The sequence below is a fragment of the Thamnophis elegans genome, chromosome 1 (assembly GCF_009769535.1).
Source record: "Thamnophis elegans isolate rThaEle1 chromosome 1, rThaEle1.pri, whole genome shotgun sequence".
In the NCBI taxonomy this organism is placed as follows: domain Eukaryota; kingdom Metazoa; phylum Chordata; class Lepidosauria; order Squamata; family Colubridae; genus Thamnophis; species Thamnophis elegans.
The window spans coordinates 160,144,690-160,160,863 of NC_045541.1; positions in this window are offsets into that span (position 1 = coordinate 160,144,690).

Consider the following 16,174-nt stretch of genomic DNA (forward strand, 5'->3'; position numbering starts at 1 on the left):
CGCTGCTCCCGCCGCCGCCGATTCCCCACTTTCCCCAGCAGGAGTCGCTCTACTACGCCATCGCGGCCCTTTCGTGATCTTCTGCCCACCATCCCCTTCACAAGCGAGGTGAGGAGGATCGCCAAGCCCCAAGGCGCCGAGTTTCAAACTCTCGAGGCCGTTGCGGGAACCGAGGGCGATGAACCCGAGCGAGGGAGTCCCAAAAAGCTTTTACTGTCCGCTTTTTCTCCCTCATGGGACTGAATCGCCAGGCGAGAGAAGGAAGCAAGCCTTTTAATTCGAATCAGGAAAGGAATTGCACGTTTCAGTGCCAATCGAAAGAAAAACACCAGTTGGACTGTCAGCGGCAAGAAAACGCCGCTCGGCATATTGCAAATGGGTGTCAGGTTGCGGGTTTATGCTTCGTGGGAACTAGGCGATCCTCCGCGCTGTCATGCGGAGAAGAACAACAGTCAGCCGCAAGAAAACGCGGCTCGGTATATTGCCCGGGAGTGGCGAATGTAAACTTGCGTGTTTGTGCTTCGTGGGAACCAGCCGCCTCTTCGCAGGGGATGGAGGGAGCGTCTCCCTCGAAGGCAGCAGAATCGCCGGTGGGACGCAAACAAAGTTGAGACGGGCTGTATGTGTGTGTGACCCTGCGATCCAAGTTCGGCCTCTTTTTCCCAGTAGCACAAAACACGATATCCTTCAAAAGAGGCGCATCTTTAATTCATTTATCAATTTTACTGATTTGTTAAATTTATATACAGTCCATTTCGCGGTCTCGCTTACAATCCGATAAAACCATATTTGTAAATGATTAACCCAGTAGGTCAATAAATATAACCTTAGCTAAATGGCAGAGTATACAATGGAGTGGAGATGATATCTTCTATTTAATTGAAGATGCAGCCTCCATATCTACTTTTTGAGTGGAAGTCCCTGCAAAGGTAGCATCCTCAGGTGACATCCGTGTTGCTGATTGTGTCCCAGTTCTGGGTAGCACAGCAATGCAGAGGCTGTTCCTATCAGGAGGGATTGGAGTGGGTGGGGAGTGACTATCATTAGAAAGCAAAGAGATGGGGATGGCCTGCCTTCCTGGTCTGAAAGTTGTTGGGCAGACAGAGGTTATGGTGCACACTGATAGCCAACAGGTGAAAGAATATCACAAGCCTAGCTGGGAAGGGAAATTTTGGTGTCTGGGAAGCTAAAGAAATTCAGGTAGGAAAAATGCTATTTCTCTTACTTGCTGGCAGAAGTCTGGTGCAGTCATCATGGGGTAGGGGTTAGACAACCTAATTCTGGGCTCCCCAAACTTGGCGACTTTAAGACTTGTGGACTTCAATTCCCAGAATTCTCCAACCAGCTATGCTGGCTGGAGAATTTTGCAAGTTGATCTCCACAAGTCTTAAAGTTGCCAAGTTTGAAGGCTTCTGATCTAAATGGTGGTGCAGCAAGCAGAGGGTTTAGATCATAAAAGGCTTGGAATCCTTTTTGGACCTGTCCTAAAGAGACCTACTTGAATGAGGATGATTTCCACCAGCTTTTTTAGTTCCAATCAGAATAAGCTATATGTGGTTTACATATGGGAAAAAAAGGTGAATTGGGAAGGATTTGGCATTGAGATGACTTTCTTCTAGGTCTTGTGAGGCCAAAAGCGAGGAAAAGAGAAGAAGAGTGTCTTTTGAGAAAGCAGGAAACAACTTGCAGAGGAAAGTTCAAGGTTAAGTCTCCTTGGAATCAAGCTGACCTCCTGGGGATTCCTCAAGCAGCTTCCTGTAGTTTTCTTCACAACAATACAGAGGTGTGTCCAGTTCAGTGGTGGGTTGCCAATTTTTTTACTACCGGTTTGGGCGCACTTGTGCGACACTTCTATGCATGCACAAAAGCTTCTGGACATGCACAGAAGCGTTCGGGCAGTGGGCGGAGCCTTCCGCTGCTGCTACTACTGTTTCACCCGAACGGGAAGCAACCCATCTCTGGTCCAGTGGTGGAATTCAAATTTTTTTTACTACAGGTTCTATGAGCGTGGCTTTGTGGGTGTGGCAGGGGAAAGTTACTGCAAAATCCCCATTCCCTCCCAACCCCACTAACCTGTTTTCCAGCTCCGTTCTCCTGTTGAGGGCAATAAAAGAAGATCAGCTGGGAGGCTGGAAGGCAAGCGGGGTTGGGGGGCCAGCCTATTTGCCAGTTCTCTGAACTACTCAAAATTTCCGCTACAAGTTTTCCAGAACTTGTCAGAACTGGCTTAATACCACCTCTGTGTGTGTCTCTATTTCTATTGCTGCCTTCTTTCAACTTCGGGATCAGAACTCGAGGATTTTCTAGTGGTCTCCCATCCAACGAGGAACCCAGCCAATCTCTGCTTTCTTTTTCAATACCAGCTGTGGTCAGTCAAATAAAAGGGGACCAGTGAGTGAAAGGGAGAGGCAGGAGAAAAGGAGAAGCAGGAATTGTTTGCAGGATTGTAAAAGAAGCTGCAAGGTTCCATTCTGTCCACTTTCTGCCATTGTTCTTTTTCCTTTTGCCACTCAAGCATTGGAGGCAAGGGACACTTTGCGAGACGTAGAACATGAGAGCCCCCCCGCCCCTCATTTTAATGACCACTTGGCTTAGCAACCTCACCTCTTCCTGTGCTTTGTAAATTATTTTCAACTGCGGAACTGATATTCAGTACAAATAGATTCAGAGATGATGCTCAAATCGCTATTTTAAATTTAAAACGGGGAAAAAAGTTTCTTATCCACGGCAATAAATATTCCGCAACCATGGCATGCTGAGTTCATAATCCCAGGGATGCCAATGCTGCGCTGAAATTAAATGAGATTCAGAATTTTTATATAAATCTTTTATATTTCCCTTTGGAAGCTAGGTGGCAGGAGGAGCCTAGGGATAAGAGGATTTGCAGGCTGAGAATTTGGATGGTGGCTGGGAATGTTAGATGGGGATGCTCCAGTTTCATAACTGATGTTTTGTGGCAGTTTCACAACTGCTAAAGAGGCTGCTAAAAGGTTCCTTGGATGCATTTGTTTATTACATACATAATGTTGTCATGTACAGTTGTACCCTGGTAGTTTGCAATAAAATAAATAAAAGGGAAGCTAAAACCAGTAGAAAGACAAACAATTCAAAATGAAAACCATGAATGGTAAAAGTGTGGTGAAGAAGTTGTTATAAAGCCACATTATAAAGATCTGAAGTGCCTGCAGATAAATGCCAGCTGTTGATCTTGCTGGGGGATTGAGGGATGAGGTGTCCCACAGGAAGAGATCTTGATCATCTTCAGAACCAACCTGGCTGCTGAATTAGACGCTAACTGAACTTTCAAGACTAGAGCCAAAGGGAACCCAGTGCAGAATGCATGATAATCCTTTTGGGAAGGAACTTATAACCTATAAGAAGTTAGCCTGGGAAGTTGAGAAATATATATTGGAAGAACCCAACCCACCCATTTCAGTGTTGGAGTTCAAATTGTTTTACTACCAGTTCTGTGGGTGTGGCTTGGTGGGCATGGCAGGGGAAGGATACTGTAAAATCTTCCCTCCCCACTCCAGGGAAAGGTTGATGCAAAATCCCCATTCCCTACTGATCAGCTGGGACTCGGGAGGCAGAGAATAGATAGGGGCGGGGCCAGCCAGAAGTGGTATTTACCAGTTCTCTGAACTACTAAAAATTTCTGCTACTGGTTCTCCACAACTGATCAGAACTTGCTGAATATCACCTCCAATCCATTTCTATGTATTTTTTGCCAACATGCTGATATATGTGATGCTATCAGCAATTGAGTTTTGCCTGAATGAAATTCTTGCTTGCCATTGTGGGCACCTGTGTACTTGTTGCTGTCACGCTGTACGAGTACCAAGTAGTTTTCTCAACTCTGGACTTGCTCCTCTTTTCCTATGAAAAATGGATGCTTTCCTCTATGGGCCAATCTAGTGTCTCCTCTGCCATTGGCTATCATACCAGGCAGTGATTCTGATTAATTGAGTAGCCTCTGAAAGGCCCCTATCCTTTGCATGTCCTTCTCATCACCTTTCCACTCTGAGCCACAGCCCAGTCAACTGTCGCTGTGCTCTCCCAACTTCTTATTCCCATCAATGTCTTTTTACACACCAAAAATGCCATCAGATATTTTATTGGCTTAGCAGGACAGTGATGCTGATGCTACATTCTGGAGCTGTGTTTGTCAACCTCAGCAACTTTAAGATGTGTGGACTTCAATTCCTGAAATTCTCTGATCACCATGAAATAAAGACATGGCTTTCTGATACTGCAAACATGATTGGAGATCAGCTTTATCCCTCTCTTATTAACTGATTGCCACATAGGCTCTAGGTCCAATTCCAGGTGAGACTTATTACTTATAGATATAATAGAGGGCCTCAGGGGCGGGGGGCGGGGGAGGCTGTTTTCGCCCTCTCCAGGCTCCTAGAAAGCCTCTGGACCAGGGGTGGGTTCCTGCCAGTTCTAACCTCTTCTATAGAAGAGGTTCCACAAATCTACAGTGCCCTATAGAACCAGTTCCAGCTCCCTCCCCCCGCCCGTTCGCACATCATCAAGATGACGAGCGAGAGGAGGAATTCTGGGAGTTGAAGTTCACAAATCTTAAAGTCAACTTTGAACACCCCTGGGTTTTTTTTCCCTAAAGGGTTAGGGGTGCAAGGGTCTTGTAATTTGACAGCTTTAAGACTTGCATGCTTCAAATGCCAGAGTTTCTGAGCCAACATTTTGGTTGTTAAGTGAGTTTCACCACATTTTACAAGTTGGCCACACCCACCCAATCACATGGCTAGCAAGCCACTCCCACAAAGCAGGCCACACCTACAGAAGAGGTTCTAAAAAAATTTGAAACCCACCACTGCTCTGGAGCCTAGGGAGGGTGAAAAACAGACCTACTGGCCCCACCGGAAGTTGGAAAACGGGTCATTTCCAGCCTCTGGAGGGCCTCTGGGGGCACAGGGGAGACAATTTCCCCCCTCCCCAGGCTCCAAGAAAGCCGTGCACACATGTGTGGGGTAGCGGGGTAGTGTATGTGCAGAGAGCACAGTGTGGTAGGGGATTAAATTATGGGGGTGGGCATGTGCATGCTTTTGGCACCCAAGGTGAAAAAAGTTTGCCATCACTGATATAGGCTGTGGCATATAGCCTTGTTATTTGAGATAACTTCCTATGTTCTGATGAAAAAAATGTCCTTCTGGGTTCAGTTCCAAGTGGAGACATGGAGGCTGCTTGGAAAGATGGTTTATTGTTGGACAGGGCCATATGGCTTGAGCCCTGAACAGAAAAGGTGATCACATGCTTCAGTGTTGGTGGAGAAGAAGAGAAGAACTGAAGGAGGGGCTTGCTAGGCTTTTTATAACCTGTTCAGTCTCACCTCTCTGTTTCCTGTTCCTGTGTAAGAAATGTATTTGTCAGACTCCCATGGGACCATGGAAGGGCTACTCTCTAGGCTGTGTTTTGAATTCAGGTATGGATGAGTTCCCAGATGCCATGTGGTCAGTTGAGTAAAGGGCCAATATTATCATGCTTTCCTGTAGCTGCTGGTGAAGTCTTCATTATGTAAAGTGGACTAGCTTGACTGTCTTAATGGCCCATTAACAGTGGGGATGGGCAGGAAGCTACAGGCAACTATTCTGTCTTTTAAAACATGTTTCTTTCTTTTCACATCCAGAGAAATATTCTGCCTTTTCAATATTTCCTAGGATATTTCATTTTTGTGGGAGAGGGCTGGGTGATAACTTCCTACAGTTCTTTCTACTATTGTGGCCAAAGCCTGTTTTACCCCAAGCAGCCAAATAATTTGAAGATACAACATATAGGAAATGTATTAAACATGCAAATAACAATAGTGCACCATTCCCAGCAAAGCATGGATTGTTTGCTGAGAAGTCCTGAACAAAAGCAGAATCATAGGTTTGGCCCATTACATTACAAAGACAAGGGAAGGAAAAGTAAAGTAAAGAAAGAGTGTTAATTACAGCATATCATTGGGATGTTTTAGACAGTGCTGGGATTCAAATAATTTAACAACCAGTTCTCTGCCCTAAAGATTTCTTCAAACAACCAGTTCACCAAACTGCTCAGAAAGTTAAGGATTCAGCCAGTTCACACCACTTTCCCCGAAGTGGTGCAAACTGGCTGAATCCCCCCACTGGTTTTAAACAAATGTGACCTTCTCCCTTCCTACTAAGTCCACATGCCAACTGTACTATCTTTGGGATGTTTTTTCCGGTGAGACTGGCAACTGGTCTATCCAAATATGGGCCGGAGCATACTGCTTCGGCTTTCGCCTTTCAGCCCCAACCCAGGAGCCTACGCAGACATGACAAACTATTTTTGTGTTGAAATGGATCTATACTAGTCTCCCTTTATTACTTTGTCAGTAAATATAAATTCAACACAAAAATATATTTGGGATATTTGGGGTTGGTAGAGGATGCAGCTCACCTGTGTGCAAAGTACAACCACACTCTCCATTAAGATTGACAGGAATGGGTATATATTCCATGCCCCTATGATGAAACTGTGTCATTTACTGGGACCCAGAAAGCATGCTTCTCATGGTATCTGTTCTCTGGAACAGGAGCCCCAACCCCTGGGCTGTGTCCCACTACTAGGCCTTGAGCCTTTTGGAACCAGGCCACAGAAGTGGTGGGCGTGTGTGGGTACATGCATCCCACTTGAGTGAGTAGCGAGCTAGCCCGTGTGAACACACTCCATTTCTGTGAGTGGTGGATACTGGAACAGTCTCCCCCCGTGAGAGAGATCTGTAGGGCTTCTGCCCTTAGATTGTTCTGCAGATCTCTTCCAGGCCTAGTTGTTGAACCCCTGACAATTCCTTTTGGGGTGTTTTGTGTGTGTTTTGTTTTTTCCAGATATCCATTATGTTTTGTTATTGTTTCTTGTCCTTGGATGTAAACCCGCCGGAGTCAAATGGGAGTTGGGCAGCCTCCAAATCTAATAAAATTATCATAATTATAATCAAACCTGCCCCTTTCAATCTTTTTCCCAGGAAAGAAACCTTGCCTTGAAGGACCTGGATAAGAAGCTGAGAGCAAAATTCGAAAATGCCAAGCTGTCTTTTGTCTCTCTGTGTGGGCAATGTAGAATGCATTTTGCTTTTTGTATTATCAGCAGACATTATTGGGTCTTTAGTGCGTGCTGGTAGCTTGAAAGAATGTGTTCATCTCCAACATTTATTTATGGCATGTACAAAAATCTACTTAAAATCTCATCATTACCATAACTGAATATTTATGGCAGTTTTGAATGGATGCTGCTCCTTGATTAAACTGAAAAAGAAAAGCTTCACTCCCTTTATGTAAATGTTTATTTGTCAGGGATTGAAATTGTCTTTAAACAAACTGGAAATCAAATTGATGCATTAAATTCTGAAGCCAAAAGGGAGTCAGGAATGTGCTCAGTGATGTGCGTAAATTGGTTATATTTGCTCCATTGTATTTTGTCTTTAGTAGAACATCCATACCCCAGAGTAGTCTACCTTCAGGTACCCAATTTTATTACCTCCATTTCTGCAATTTAGCTCTAATCTTGAGAAGGGTTGGGAGAGAAAAAACAGTTATCAAGTAGGAGGCACGGGAAAAAGACTTAGAACATAAATTCAACATTAAGCAAAACATTTTCTGTGCATCTTCCCCCAGAGGCCTGTTTAACAAATGCTTTTGAACCACTGATTTATTTTTCAGTTTTTGGAAAAATTCCTAACGTCTCATCTATCCACATGGAGGAATCTGGGTATAGAAAGTGGAAAGTAGAAAGTGACCTGGCACTCTGTTCAACTTGCAACACAAAGATGGAAAAAGCAATAAAAATATATCACCAAGTTTAACATGGCAGCAAAAAGCAAGATATAAAGAACATCTAAGCAGCAGAGTCAAAGGCTTGTTTAAAAAGTTTCAACTTGCAGGTAGCATTTTGATCCTAACTCATTGAAATGTTTTCTCAATCCTTCAGTGTGCTGCACCGTTGTTGCTCATTTGATGATGTGCTTGAGTGCTCTCTGTATTGTTTATTACACTTCAGCTCAGTTCAAAACAATTTTTTGAGGTTGAAACAGCACACTTTTGCCAAAGCATCCTGCCTAGAGGTAAAGAAATAAGATGAGAGGAAACAGAAAGGATTAGTGAAGAGTTGTGGTGGGCAGTGGTTAGAATGCAGTATTGCAAGCTAATTCTGCTGACTGCCAGGAGTTCGATCCTGATTGGCTCAAGGTTGACTCAGTCTTTCATCCTTCCAAAATCAGTAAAATGAGGACCCAGATTGTTGGGAGCAATATGCTGACTTTGTAAATTGCTTAAACACTGTAAAGGAGTCAGTAATGGTTTTCTCTTACCTTCGCTACTGGTTTGGAATCGAGAGCTCATGCGTGGTGCTTCTGCGCATGCTCAGAGCATCCGTGATGACGTCTGGGTGGGTGAGTGGAGCCCTCCCGCCGTGGCTATCAATTCGGCCAATCCGGGGCGAACCAGCAGAATACCACGTCTGATCTAAGTGCTATGGTTATTGGCTTGGACCCTCCAGTCACATGCTGCCATGATGTTCACCCGTTCACTTTCCTTCCTTGGAATCAGCATGCAGAAAAGGATCAGATCAGTGGATTAGAAAATGGATTTGAAGTATTAATTCTCATGCAGTCAGTGAAGGATGACTCCACAACTGATGATAGCATTTTCTTGGATTTCTTGGATTCTTGTGAACTTGACTCATTAGTTCCAATCCCGAAGCCTTACAACAATAAGCTAGGGGATACGAATCTCCAACATGTGACAGGCTCATAAATAAAGAATCTCTGATCTCAAGAGGCAAGAAATTTCACACATGTCGTGGTGCCACCGAGGAAGACTAATAAAATATAAAAGTCATATGGAAGGGAGTCTTTACCTCAAACAAACATCATTAGACTCATTGCATAAAATTTCAAAGTGGTTTCCAAAGATTTACATACCGTGTTTCCCCGAAAATAAGACAGAGTCTTATTTTCTTTTTACCCACAAAATATGGCTTGTGCTTTATTATGAGGGGAGGGTTTATTGTTTTGTGGTTGCCGGGTGGCTGCTCTCTTCCAAGCGGGCTCCCAAAGAGCCGGGCACAGCCTCATGGGGGAATGGCTGTGTTGCGCTGTCGCAGCAGTGCAGCACAACAGGCATGAAGCCACCATGCTCATGAGGAGCCATCCAGCAAACCCCTTCCAGCTGGGCACAGAGCCATTATCTGACCTAGGGGTATCGCCAAGCCGCATGCGTGCCTGTTTGCTGCCGCCCAGCTCCTGTGGCTTGGTGCCTTCGAAATGCCAGTGAATGGCACTCTGCATGGCTGGAGAAGAGGGTTACGTGAGCAGCTGTTCTGCTCTTGCTCACGCGCCTCCCAGCCTCACGATGCCCTGGCCCAGCTCTCCCCGCAGAGCCAGGGCACCTCCGCTGCTGCCACTGCCACATGCCTTTTTCTGCGGCTTCCAAACAGAGTCTTTCAGCAGTGGCCACTCTGGGTGTATGCTCTATGGTTGTACTTGGCCGGCAGCTTGGCCAGGCAGCGGTGAACAGGCGTTCATGGGCTTGGCGATACCCCTAGGTCAGTGAATGGCACTGTACCCGGCTGGAAAGGGGGTTTGCCGGGTGGCTGCTTGTGAGTGTGGTGGCTTCATGGCTGTTGTGTCGCGCTGCTGCAACAGCGCAACACAGCCATTCGCCCATGAGGCTGTGCCCGGATCTTTGGGAGCCTGCTCGGAAGACAGCAGCTGCCCGGCAACCCCCCTCTTCAGCTGGGCATAGAGCCACTGACCAACCTAGTGATATCCCGAAGGCGCCAAGCAACACAATCATCTTTGCCTCCCCCCCGGTTCCTGCCGCTTGGCATCTTCGGGATACCACTCAGTCAGTGAGCGGTGTTCTGCCTGGCCGGAGGGGGGGGGGGTTGTCCAGGGGGCTTATTTTCAGGTGGTGGTGGTTATATTTTTGCCTACCCTAAAAATGTGGCAAGGCTTTAGTTTCAGGATATGTTGTCTTTTCGGGGAAACACGGTAGTATCTTTAGAGTAATCCAACTGTCATTAATGCAGAAAAATGATGATCAAGTCTAATCACACTGTTTTTAGAATTTTTATTTTGGAATAATCACAACGATTATTTTTCGTGCATTAGAGGGATGGTAGCCTGGATCACACAGTGAATTATACTATAATCTGATTTGCTTAGGGTGGGCTTGTCATGATATGTGAACTCAGCTAATCATGATCAATATAGCATGATTAAAACAAGCCAGCATATGATCCCAATCAATGAATACATAATACTATGGTTCCCAGCAAACAACATTAATTCAATTTATATTTGAAATTAGGCATTAAATATTCCTTCAGATTCTCAGTCACTTAGAACTCTTATTTATTTTTATTAGATTTTTATCCTGCCTTTATTACTTTATAGATAACTCAAAGCAACAAACCAGAGGTGGGTTCCTACTGGTTTGGACCGGTTCAGCTGAGTAGGTAGTAACTCAGTCTGGCATGCCCTTGAATTGGTTCTCTCAGATGCACTGTAGGCTGCCGCCCAGGGCCGGATTTTCCTATAGGCTAACTAGGCTTCAGCCTAGGGCCCCAAGATCAAGAGAGGCCTACATTCAAATTGTTAGCAAAAATAAAATTACACTATTCTATAAACAGTGAACACTAAAACACTGAACCGAAAATAAGGAGAAATTCTACGTATATGAGTAATAAACAAACATAAAAATGTATTGGTTAAGATCGTTCCAGCGCTGCGGCAGTTGGGGAGCCTGCCCACGTTCCCGGCACCGGCGGTCGGGCAAGAGGCGCGGCCGCTCCCAGTAGCCGCCCCGTCGATATGGAACCCACCAGCGGCCAGGCAGGTGAGAGCGAGGGGGCCGAGCCGGGCAGCTGAGCGCAGCAGGGGAGGCGGCTGGCCTCGCTGCCTTTGCCGCAGAGCAGAGCCGCCCTTCGTCGGGAGGCCAGCTATATATATTGATATATATTGATATATATCACAGTAATGATGTATTTTATTGTCTCTCATGTAATTTACAAACTTAAAAATGGGGGTGAAAGGGCCTCATAAGTGAAATAGCCTAGGGCCTCTTTTCATCTAAATCCGGCCCTGCTGCCGCCATCTTGTTTTTTGCTTCTGCACATGCACAGAAGCATTTTTTAATACTGCATATGCGTGTGTAGCATGCATGAAGCATGCACGGCACATCCCTCAGCAAACCAGCAGTAGCAGCAGCCGGAACTCACCCCTGCAACAAACATATACAATACTCCTTCCTCCTCCTGTTTTCCTCACAATAACAACCTTGTGAGGTGTTTTGGGTTGAAAGACAGAGTAATTGGCCCAAAATCACCCAGATGGCTCTGATGCCTAATGCAAAACTAGAATTCACAGTCTCCTAGTATCTAGGCCAGCACCTTAACAACTACACCAAATTGTTATACCTCAGCTACTGTGTTTCCCTGAAAATAAGGCATGGTCTTATTTTCTTTTGACCCCTGAAATAAACACTTGGCCTTATTTTTGGGAGGGTGGGGTTCTTATTATTTTTGAGGTGCAGGAGGCAGTGAGTGTGGTCACCTCATGGCTGCTGCTATGTTGTAATATTTTCGGGGAGGGCTTATTTTTTGGGGAGGGCTTATTTTAGCACATGCACTCAATAGCCCTATTGGTCTTATTATCCGGGGAGGTCTTATTTTCAGGGAAACAGGGTATCATTGGATGTAGCTTTAAAACTATTTGCCACATATTGTGTGGTTTCCATTAATCACCATCTTAATTTTATGTTTCATTTCACTTAGTTTGGAGTAATATTATAAAGTGTAATTAATTCTAATTAACATAGACAAGACTAAAGGAATTATTTGCTTCTGATTATTTGAATTATTCATCTATCTCATCAAAATATAACGATGCCATTAAAGTCTTTGCCTGACCTTTGTAGGAACCAAAGATAAACTAGTACCAATAACTTGAAAATGAATATTTAGATAATAAATAATAAAAATAAATGCAAAAGATAATTCAGATATTCATGACCCTGAGGATATGTGTTTTATAGCGAATGAAGAAAGCAATATATATATTATTCAAAAGCCTGTTTTGACTAGGTAGTGATGTTTATAGCGTATTTCTACACTGGGATTCAGGCAATTTTTAGTTTTATCTAATTCAGCTTACTGTTCAGTTTTTCACCGAGAATGGTTAGAAATTGTCTAGAATAGCTGTCCCAGCCTAGTACCTCCTGGAGGCGTTCCCTACAAGTCCCATCATCCCCAGCTAGTATGAATAGTTGCTTCCTGCAGATTGTAGGTCAGCACTGCAGAAATTTCATCACAAGGGCAGCTGTGAACTGAGCTAGACATAGAATATGAATTTCTGTGACATCATGTTGAGGAGTCCAGATATCTAGCCAAGCCAACAAGACAATGAGGTACAGGTAGTTGACTTACAACAGTTCATTTAGTGATCGTTCAAAGTTACAACAACACTGTAAAACGTGACTTACGAGTGTTTTTCATAGTTACAACCTTTGCAGCATCCCCGTGATCATGTGATCTAAGTTCAGATGTTTGGCAACTGCCCCAGGGTCATGTGGTCACGTTTTGTGACCTTCTGACAAGCAAAGTCAATGGGGAAGCCAGATTCACTTAACAACCTGGCTGCTAATTTATCAACTGCAGTGATTCATTTAACAACTGTGGCAAGAAAAGTCACAAAGTAGGTCAAAACTTACTTAACAAATTCCTCATTAACAACAGAAAATGACATTCATTCAACATCAACTGATATAGATGAAAGAAATATTTAAACTGCAAAAGAAACTCAGAATCATGTACCCGATTATTCTGTTAAAACAGTGTATCCAGAATAGTATAAATTCTTTTGACAAGTTGGAGCTTCAAGAGCAACAACTTGCCTCTGATGAACAAAACTGTAATTGCAGAGGATTCAATATCAGCTGTCAAGTTCCTTACAATATGTTGGCTTTGCATCCTTAGTAACTGTAATGAGCATAGAACTATGAGACTGTTCCATATACTTTACAACAGAGCACTAAGAAACCCCCAAAGTAGGCAAAGGTCGACATTCATTATAACACTGTAAACCAGGGGTGTCAAACTCAAGGCTCAAAGTGCTTAAATCTTGCCGATGGACCCTGTCTGGAAATAGTAAAGGACTACCCCCGTTTTTGGCCTGGATGGCCTCCTGCACCACTCTGCTGACCAAAATGGGGCACGGGAAGCCCTGTGTGGGCCCTCTGTGCCCCGTTTTGGCTGGCAGGGGGTCTCTCCCTCCCCCTCCTGGCCAGCCCATGGAGGAGAACTACAATGCTGATCCAGCCCTTGAAGAAATTCAGTTTGACACCCCTGCTGTAAACTACTAACTGTTCAATGGAGATATCCAGGGAAAGTAAGTCACCTAGATTTTTATATCCAGCTCAAGGACCATCCTGCTCTGCTATTCTCCTGTTCCTGTGATTCTACTCTTCATGGACAACTCTTACGTTTGAGGAACATTTCTTCTGGTATTTGCTTCCTGCACTTTTGACTTTTCCCCTTAGACAGATTTGGCAGAAATGAAGTGATGCTCAGTGAGAAATCAGTTGCTTAATATGATGGTGCTGTAATTATTGTTCTCTTCTGCGTTGATTCCAATTCTAAAGAAAATCAACCCTGATTATTCTTTGGAAGGAGAGATACTGAAGCTGAAGCTCAGATACTTTGGCCATCAAATGATAAGAGAGGACTCATTGAAAAATGACACCCTGAGGTTAATGTTGGGAAAGATTGAAGGCAAAAGGAGAAGGGATTGGCAGAAGATGCTTAGGTTGTGTCATTAACCCAGTGGGCATGAGATTGGGCAGTCTCCAGGAGACGGGGGAGGACAGGGGAGCCTGTTGTGCTGTGTATGAGATTGCGCAGAGTTGGGCAATGACTTAGCAACTGAACAACAACAACAATTCCAGGACCTCTTTGCAGTTCATGAATATAACAGCTACTTATCTGATGTAAAATGAGGCCTGCAATTCTGTTTCCTGAGCAATGATTCTCAATCACAGAAGTTAATGCTGTCTAGCTATGACAGGGGTGTCAAACTCAATTTCATTGAGCCTTGAATCAGGGTTGTGTCTGATCTCGGAGAGGGGGAGAAGGGGGGGAGCGGTGCCAGGGTGTGCGTGACTAGTTTGACATCATGGCCCCATTTTTGGTCGCAAAGGCCTCCTGCAGCCCTCTGAGTTCGCCCCCCCAGGCTCCATTTTTGCTGCTAGACAACTGCAGGAGGCTGTTGTGGGTGAAAATGGAGCTTGCGGTGCTATGCGCGGGCCCCTCAATCTCCATTTTTGCTGGCAGAGGTACTGTGGGCCGATCCTTAGCTGTTTCCAGGCTGGCCCCATGGGTCGCATTTAAGCACCCTGCAGGCCGCATCCGGCCTGCCGACCTTGTGTTTGATACCCCTGAGCTATGAGACGATATGTCAGCAATAGTATTGATGATGATGGCTATTATATATTTCCTTGGTATCTCCCAGGTTGTTGAGGCATTTTGCCCCCTAGAGCAAATCAGGCAGTATGAAACTCTGGATCCCACATAGCAATTGGGCCAACATGAAGTCATAGGAATTAGTACCAGCAACTCCCAAGTGGTCAGAGTCATATATATTCATGCAGATGGACATGATAAGAGTTAACCATAAGGAATCTTCAGGAGAATGCTACCTCAATTTTTGTTTTTAAAAATCAGCTTCATTCACAAAAGGCGCTTTATCAAATAAATCTCCAGGCTTTTTCCATAATCTTTCATGAATAACGAGTACAATAATATGGAAAAATAAGATCCCTGCCACAAAGGGCTTCTAATAGAAAACACAGTGATGAGAGAGAGAGAGGAAAAAAAAAAAGGGGGGGGGAAATCACAAGAACTGGATATATAACTCCTGAGGGTAGAACAAGAAGCAATGGGTGGAAACTAATCAAGGAGAGAAGCAACTTAGAACTGAGGAGAAATTTCCTGACACAACAATTAATCAGTGGAACAGCTTGCCTCCAGAAGTTGTGAATGCCCCAACACTGGAAGTCTTTAAGAAGATGTTGGATAGCCATTTGTCTGAAATGGTATAGGGTTTCCTGCCTAGGCAGGGTGATGGACTAGAAGACCTCCAAGGTCCCTTCCAACTCTGCTGTTGTATTGTATTGTTACTCAAGCAAAGCTGTGTAGTTACTCAAGCTTAATCTTTGCTTCGAAGAAAAGTAAGTGCATTTCAAGAGGACATATACAATATGAAGTCAATTTGCTGTGTGCTTCTCTTAAAAATAAATGTGACCATTGCTTTTATATGCCTTTTATCTGCTTTACTGCAAATCCAATAATTTGTTAGAGAAGCCAACTCCTTGAGAGATTTAAGCGATCAGCTTTTTAGTCTCATTTCTCTGTGGGATCTTTCATGTCATAAGATTCTAAAACAGGCCGCCCCAAACTTAGCAACTTTAAGACTTGTGGACTTCAATTCATAGAGTTGAAGTCCACAAGTCTTAAGGTTGCCAAGTTTGAAGACCTCTGTTCTAAAACATCCTGTACATATGACACAGTTTTTCTCCTTTAAAATAATCCAATGTGTTCATAAATATGTCTGTCTGTCTGTCTGTGTCTGTCTGTCTGTCTGTCTCTCTTTCAATTTCTCATACATAAGTGCAGGTGAAGAAATTCTAGTTAATTGTTAATACTTTTAAAACATTAGTGGCAAATGATCGACAATGATTGGAAACAAGAAACTATATTTCAAGAGTGTAAAGAACTAGAAAATTGTCATATTCCTTTTGGGAAAGTTAGTTATAGACATAATGACACTAATGTTATTTTAGATAAACCTGTGAGTAAATTTTTGGCTTTCCTTTACTATGATCAATTTTCTTCTTCACATTAGTGTGCTGGTTTGGAAGCATGAGCAGGGGATTAAAAAATCCTTTTTGGCTTTAAGAATCTACATTCAATGAACCCTGCAATACAGGTTTATATCGATATATCATTCAAATGAACATTGAGTAGAGCAAAATAAAGTATTTTTTGAATTGAACGCTGTGAATTGGAGATTGCTCATTGTTTAAGTAAATTTAATTTTCATAATCATTTCATTCTTAAGTGATCTACCTTCCAACTTCATTTTAGATATTTAAAT